Genomic DNA, 8,326 nt, shown 5'->3' on the forward strand with positions numbered 1-8,326 from the left:
GCCCTGGGACACACAGGTAGAGAAGGGTTCACCCTGACACCACAAGAGGTGGGGCCCCAGCCATCATGCCGTCCAGTTTAGCAAAGGCTCATCTGCTGTATGTCCTCTGTGCACTTGGCCTTCACTTTGAGGTCTTGAACTCACTACCTTTACAGAAATCCCCTGCTCAGCAGGGAAACTGCTAGCTTTGGTTCATGGTGTGAGGCTGGGTTTGGTGGGGACTGCTGTCTTGGCAGGCTGGAAGCCTTGTGCACCAGCCATGGGGAAGCCAGGAGCTGCCACAGGTCCCACTGCCTCCCTGCATGGTAAGGTGTGGAGCTGGGGCTGATTGGTAGCACCAGGATGCCAGTGCCATCAAAAGAGCAGTTTGCTGAGGCTGATGAAAGTGCCTGAGGGAAGAGTTCGCTTGCAGGAAGGGGCATGGAGCATCCCTGCTGTTCCTCACCGTTGCAGCCTGCCATGCATTGCCTCCCCATGGCTTCTCCCTGCTCCAGGAGATCTCAAAGGACTTTACAGCCAGTGCTAAATTAACCTTTACCAGAGAATCAAGTCTGGCTCTGCTTCCCAGGCAGGGAAACAGGAGGATGGGATGAGATGAAGCTGCTCACCCAAGCTCATGCATAACCCCAGCACTGGATCTGAGTCCCAGCCTGCAATCTCTGCTTTATGGAGGAGCAGCAGGGGATTTTTAGTGTCCTGCTTAGACTGCTCATTCATTTTCCTCTCTTTCGGTCTTCTCCACCTTGGCAGAGTCTAGACTTAATGCTGAACTGACAAAGCTACTAGAGGATCCCTTTCTTCTGCAGGCTCCCCCTCTTAAAAGCCAAGTGGAGCATCCTTAGCTTGTGCAAGTGGATGCAACTAAATTTCCTGGTGCTAAAGGTGCCAGCTCTTCCCTTTGAGAGCACTTCAAGCACTTACACTCCAGCTTTTGAGAGTTATGACACCAATCTTCTTAAGAGCTGAGCATTTCCAGGACTATCAGGAAGACAGAAGCAAGGAAGGACACAAGAGGATGCTATCATCAACCCCCTGGAACACGCAAGGGAAAGAGAAGGCACTGCAGGGTGGAGAATGTGAGTTAGTGACCATCCTAAACAGGTTGGATCTGTTGATTGCTGGCTGCAGTCCTGTGCCATACTGGGGCTGTACCTCTGAGCTGGAAGGAGCCCAGAGAGAGAAAATTGGCTGGCAGAGGATCCGGTGAGGAGTCAAGTGCTTGTTGCTCAGGCAGGAAATTGCTGTGTCTCCCAGAGCTTGGGCCTCTGCTAAAGGGCCCCCTTGGCCAGAGCTGGTGTGGGCAGTGCTGCCTCACCCAGCCTGACACAATCTGCAGGGCTGCAGCTCAAACTGCCCGGGGAAATGCCAGTCCTGGCTGTCACCACCTGCAAGGGAACCGTGCTGCAGCGCCCCAGAGTGGCACAACTCCCTGGTGCCCCCATCCCAGCATGCCTGAATTCGCGGTGCAGGGCAGCATCCTCTCCCACTGCTTGGCACCCAGTATGGCCCAGCAGCAGAGAGGCTTCTGTAACAGCAGGACCTGGCTTTGGGTCAGATCCTGATCCGGCACAGCTCTGCTAATGCAGCTCTTGGATTGGAGACAGTGAAGGCGGGGGTGGAATTTCACCTTCCTCCACAGAGGGATGCTCAGGGATGTGGATGTGCCCAGACAACAGATCTCCTCTGCTCAGGTGTTGCTCTGATTCACCAGCCAAAGGGGTAATGAGAGCTGCTCACCCAACAGAAGTCACTGGATTCGACTAACCTGTGGCACAGCCTCCCAAAGAGCCCTTGGGAATGCAAACTATTCTATTCCACAGGCATGGCAAGGACAAGCATGAATGGGCAGAGGAAAATGTGAGCTGTGAGCAGCCTTCATCCCTCCCCTCTCCTCCTGAGCTGTCCCCAGTCTCCTGTCAGCATCTCCTTCTTCAAGGGGCAAAACTAAGTGGTTATGGAAAAGCATCCTCTGCATTTAGAGGATTTTGTGGAGAAATAGGGAAACTGAGGCATAGAAATGACCTGAAACTCATGCCAGGAGATAGTCTGAAGTGTTTGGGGTCCCTTTGCCCTCCTGTCCATTCCTCATCAATAAAAAGGGTTAATTTAATGTTCATAAACTGGGTATGGAATGGGCTACCCAGGGAGGTGGTGAAGTCATCATTCTGGAGGCGCTGAAGCAAAGCCTGGATGAGGCACTTAGTGCCATGGTCTAGTTGATTGGCTAGGGCTGGGTGCTAGGTTGGACTGGATGAGCTTGGAGGTCTCTTCCAATCTGCTGACTCCACGATTCTATGCGGCAAAAGTGTTTGCAAGATGGCCAGGGTCTGGGGAGGCAGGTTTCCAGGAGAAGATCTTGGATGCTGAAGGACTCAGAAATGCCAAAGGAAAATAAAAATCCAATGGCTGTAGCAAATCTTGAGATCCACCAGGGGCAGAGCTGCAGAGCTGCATGGTGTCCCAAGGGACTGGGAAGAGGATCTGGAGGAAGAAAATCTCCCTAGCAGTTATACCATCCCGCTAAGAAACTGGGTGCCAGTCTGAAGGAATCTGGGCCCCCAAACCAGCTTCCACCTCCCTGACTAAGCAGAGATAGAAAATAAGGAAAGCACAGTGTCCCACCAAATATAATTAACAGGGGGAGAAAAAAAGGAGATCTTTCAAAGTTTGGATGCTCAGGAAGAATGTTTTATTCATAGCCTGGCAGGGAAGCTCTGGCGGTGCCATTAATTATGGGAGCTGCTGGGTGCTGCGGCTGCTCCAGGGAGCTTGGCTCAGCTTCATCATCCTGACACCCAGCACAGGGAACTGGGACAGTGTGGGGAACCCATGGGGCCGGCACAGCAGCTTGGGCAGGAGCTCTTCTTCTCCACCATGCAACCATCTGTGAGGCTGGATGTCTTGTGAGATCCCCACTCGGAGCACTGTGTCCAGTTCTGGAGTCCTCAACACATGAAGGACATTGAACTGCTGGAGCAGGTCCAGAGGAGGGCCATGAAGATGATCAGAGGGTTGGAGCATCTTCCCTGTGGGGACAGGCTGAGGAAGTTGTTCAGTCTGGAGAAGAGAAGACTCCAGGAAAACCTTATAACAACCTCTCGGTACCAAAGGGGACTTTAAGAAAGCTGGGGAGGGACTTTTCACAAGGGCTTGTAGTGATAGAATGAGAGGCAAGTGGAAGAGGGGAGATTTAGACTGGAGGAGAGGGTCTGTGGGATCCTACTCCTGGCCCTATCCACACCACTCTTGTCAATGGCTCTCTCCTAGCCAAGGAGAAGGGCATTTTGCCTGGGGAATCACCATGGGAGATCAAGACTTTGTCATAGTGCAGACAAGTTAGCAAGAGCAAACTCTTCTTTGTAACAGCCTTGCTAAAGAAAGTCTTTACAGTGAAGGTAGCGAGGTGCTGGAGCAGGTTGCCCAGGGAAGTTGTGGATGTCCCCTCCCTGGAAGGGTTGAAGTTCAGGTTGGACAGGGCCTTGAGCAACCTGGTCTCGTGGAAGGTGTCCCTATCTATGGCAGAGGGGTTGGAGATAGATTGCCTCTAAGGTCCCTTCCAACCCAACCCATTCTGAGATTTCACTATTCTATGTCCTCAGCCATCCAGTGGGTCCTGCTGTCCCAAGCCACGAGCATCACCTGGCCAAAAGAATTGGAGCCATTGTGGGGGTGGAGATCCACCAAGTGAGCCACTGCAGCAGGTCGCTGCCCTCCCTGTCAGCAGATGCCAAGCAGATCTTGGCAGCCACTGGTGAAGCAGAGCAGGTTCACAGCTTGGTCAGGCCCCAAATAAAAAGGGATGATGATATGAAAAAGCACATTTAAAGCACAGCTAACACAGTCAGTGGTGCCAGGGCAAACTGGCAAGACTGGGGCTGGCCTCTTCCCAGGTCCTCTGTGTGGGATAAGGGTGGTTGTAACCATCCCTGTGTTTGGTGCATTCCCCCAGGAGCAGCTCACAGCTCTGAATGTTTCTTGTTCCAGGAAGCCTTTCCAGTAACTTTCCATAAAGATAGTCAAATATTTGGTACTAAGCAAAGCAAAGCAGGTGCAGGAGCAACATGAGGGGGAAAAGTGACTTTGGAGGTGGCTGCAGCCTCCAAAGATGGGAAGGAGAGGCCAAATAGGACCAGCCTGGAAGACAGGGCTGACCCTGCAGCAGGGCAGTTCTGTGCCTGGGCTGCTTCTAGAAGGTGCCTTCGAAACACATAGCATCACATTTACAATGTTACTATGAAAGAACCATCTCCAAAAATCTCTTTGAAAGATAAAAGTGGTGAAACAAAGCTGGAAAATGGGACAACGACCTGGGGGTAGAAGAAGAAGGTGACCAGAGGCATCGTTAGCTCAGCTCCAGGATTGTACCCAAGGGTGCTGGTGCACACCCAGGCCAGGAACCCAGCTGGTGGCATTGCACAGAGAACAGGGCCTTTTGTGTTTGAAAAGGCAGGTGACAAAGCAGGAGATGCTTTGAAAGGGCAAGAGCATCCTCAGGGGACCAAATGCTGGATTAATGAGGAAAGCAACCTCCGGCTGCCTTGCAAGGAGGGACAGTCCCTGGGAGCATCAGGCAATGGGTGGCCTGCAGTGCTAAGTCATGTCCTGGGGCAGGCTCCCCACACCACTTGCAATGTGGGGATTCAATGAGTGGGGACAAGTTGCCTTGCTCTCCTGGGAGGCAGCCTGGACTGAGCACTGCATTAACTCATCACTTTTAATCAAGGGAATGCTCACTTGTGCCCGGGCCCAGGCGGTGTCATGGAGGAGGATTAATCACTGAACTGTGCTCCTGGCACACCAAAACCCAGCTTTGGCCACAGCCTGGGCTCAGATGGCCTCAGTCCCCTGCTCTTCCTAATGCAAACAGCTCTTCATTTTTGGAGAAGATGCAGTGAGCGAAGGGAAGTCAAAGGAGCTGCCTCAACACTCCTGACCCCCAAACCATTTCTGGCCTCACTACCCTATGGGCAAGGATCCAGCAAAGCCCAGCCCCTGCTGCTCCACAAAGGGATGGATTTGGGCTGTGCACCTCCTCAGCTGCTGTGGGCTGTCGTTGCATTCAGTCAGGTTGAGAGCAAATAATGTGTCTAAAGAGTTTTTCTTTGGGGGATTCCATCCTGCATGCAGGGGGCTTGTATCCCCCAAACCGCAGAGAGACCCAGGTCCCCTGCCCTGGGGCAGCCTGGATTAGCCTAATTGCTGGGAGTATTTGAGGGGAGATTGTGTACTCTGGCCAGCTGAGCATGGAGAGAAGCATCATCCTCCTCCTCAGCTTGCTGGGTTATATATAGGCGGTAATGAGTGGGGGTACTTGGATGCTGGAGCAGCAGGAAGGTTGCCTGCTGTGGAGCTTGGTGGGGGGATGGCTGGTGTTTGGTGGTGGGCTGAATTGTGCCAGCGCTCAGCCTCTCGGCTGCCTCCTCCAGCTCCTGCACGGGGAGGTCTCTGTGCAGTATCACCGGAGAGGCGGCGTGGGACAGTCTGTCACCGCAGCAGGGCTGGGCTGGCTCCCAGGCACGTCGGCTCCATCTGCTCCTGCAGAAGAGCCCTCCTGTTCAGCCTCCGCAGCCAAAGGTAACTCGTAACCCTTGCTCGGAGCTGGCTCCACGCAAAGCCATGTGCTCTATAAAAAGCTCCCCGTGGAGAACCCCCTCCCTCTAATAGGTTTTTTTTAGAGGCACTTGATGTTGAGCAAACCTCTCCTGTAGTCTGGGGTGGATGCAGATCTGGGAAGACAGGATCTGTATGGAGAGAAAAGGGTTTGTCCGTGGGGCCAGACGGGCAAGGACCTGCTCCCTGCTGCCTGCACGGTGCAGGGTTTACCAGCAGCAACACTTTCCTGGTCCCGGAGCCTTTTGTCTTGCTCTGAACGTGTCAGTTCCTGAAACTTTAATGCCTTTACACTGCTGCTTTAATTATTAAGCACGGAGGTAATGGAGAAGGCGAGCTGGGAGAGGTGGCTGGGCTCAGCCACCAAGCGTGGCTGCCGTGCACGGTGCGATGCTGTAACCCAGGCAGGCAGGAGGCTGCAGTGTGACTCTGAGCATCCTGGGGCCCCAGAGGGTCCCAGTATCTCTTACTCTCGGCCTGTGCTGTGCTCTCCTTGTTAAATATGCCAGAGGGAATTGCCCTTGGCAGTGCTGGGTTAATGGTTGGACTCAATCTTAAAGGTCTTTTCCAACCAAATGATTCTGTGATGTTCTCGAGGGGCTGATGGAGGAGCTGTCTGTAAACCCTCTCAATTTGTCTGTGTCTTGGTTGTCACGACATTCTGAATGAGTCCTGGGAGCAGTGTGGCTGTTTCCAGGATCCTTTCCCTCAGGTACAAACAGAGTCAGATCAAGGTGGTTGCAGATGAGCTCCTTGGGCAAAAAGTGAGTGCGCTCAGTGCTGAGATGAGGCTTGTCTGCAGTCATGATCAGAGCCTGATGGTGCTGGGGAAGAGCCTCCCTCTAGCTACAAAAGAGAACTGTGTTTGCCAAAAAATATTAAACTCTTGTGCTAACAGGGTAATTAATTAATTACAGCTCGTTAGAGGAATTACAATCCCATTAGTACCTTTGGATCACAGCTTGGGGGGAAGCTGATCCTTGGAGGATGCGAGCAAGGGCACTGCAGGCTGCTGAGCACTGCTGTTTGCACTGGGGAAACTTGAGGGAGGCTTTGGGACTGATTGTGGGCACAGGGTGAGACTCAGTCAACCCTTCTTAGAACCCCCCAAATGACGGCAATTTGATTGTAAGGAAGTGTACATGGACACTGCTCCTGGCTTCCTAAAATGGAAGTGCCAGCACCAGCATTATCCCAGCCTGCTCCCGGGAGTTCATGCTGGGTATCAAACCATGCCCCCTCCTCTGCCTACATCCCGCTTTGGAGACAGCACATGAAACACTGCCCTAGGTGAGGATGGATGAATGGAACAGGCTGACCCCACGTGGGACAAGTTGTGGGGTCCTGGAATTTCCACTCTCTACAGGAGCAAAGCTTTCCTCCTGCCCCACTTCTCCCCTCCAGATCCCATTAGCGCTTCCTTTATTCTTTGCTTTGTGCTGCTGTCACTCATCTCTTTGATCCCTTTTAACTTAGTATTTGTATTTCAAAGAATTTTTTAAAAAAATAAGAAAAGATGTTTTGGGTTTTTTTTTCCCTTCCCCCCAGTCTTTTAAAAGAAGTCTCCATCAGCAAGGTGAGGTGAGCGTGGACCTCCTCGATTAAATATAGCCATGAGACATGCTGATCAAAGCACACCAGCCTCGGGATGTAGAGCTTGTCCTCTGCATGCTTGGGCCATTTCCCACCTCCACCTCCTCCTCCCTGTTGGGACATGGAGGAGTGCTAGGACCTGCCACAAGTCCAGATAAATTGCTCCAGACCTTAAGCCCTGGCTGGAACAAACACCCAGTTTCCCCAATTTCCGCTGCCTGAGCCTGATGCTCAGGATCTGGGCGTTGCTGTAATGCAGCAGCACACCTCATGAATAAAGATTAAGTTGATTAAAAAGAAAAACCCACAGTAAGGCAGAATAAAAGTGATTTGCAGAGATTAGATGCTCTGGCACATCAGGAGTTCCCTAAAGGGCTGAGCTAACATGTTCAAGTATAAGAGCTTTAAGCCCTCTTCCCTGTTTTGTAACTAATGGCTTTAGATGGGGGTGACTAACTCGGCCGTTTGATAATCGTCCCTGTGGGACGTTGGTGGGATTTCACACACTGAGCAGCTAGCCCAGTCCAGAGGCCAGCAGCCCCTGTTGTAACCTCCTCTCTGCTCTGCATGGGACGGGCTTTGAGCAGTTACACAACTCTGCCAACAAGATGCTCCTTTTACAGCGGCCAGACGTGGGGGGGAAATGGTGCAAAAGGCTATGAAGATGATTAGGGGACTAGAACATCAGTCTTATGAAGAGAGGCTGAGGGACTTGGAACTGTTTAGCCTGGAGAAGACTGAAGGGGGAATCTTCTCAATGCTTATAAATACTTACAGAGTGGATGTGAAGAGGATGGGACCAGTCCTTTTTTTTTCAGTGGTGTCTACTGGTAGGCACAAATTTGAACGTAGGAAGTTCCATCTGAATGTGAAGAGGAATGCTTTACTTTGAGGGTGCCAGAGCGCTGGAGCAGGCTCCCCAGAGGTGTGGTTGAGTGTCCATCTCTGGAGACATTCAAAACCTGCCTGAATGCCATTCTGTGCAGCCTGCCTTAGGTGAACCTGTTCTGGAAGGGGAGTTGGACTACATGATCCCCGAAGGTGCCTGCCAGCCCCTAATAATTCTGTGGTTCTGTGCCTTGTACCCCAACAGGCACAACCTCTTTCATCCTTTTTCATCCCA

This window comes from Pogoniulus pusillus, chromosome 13 (genome assembly GCF_015220805.1).
Source record: "Pogoniulus pusillus isolate bPogPus1 chromosome 13, bPogPus1.pri, whole genome shotgun sequence".
In the NCBI taxonomy this organism is placed as follows: domain Eukaryota; kingdom Metazoa; phylum Chordata; class Aves; order Piciformes; family Lybiidae; genus Pogoniulus; species Pogoniulus pusillus.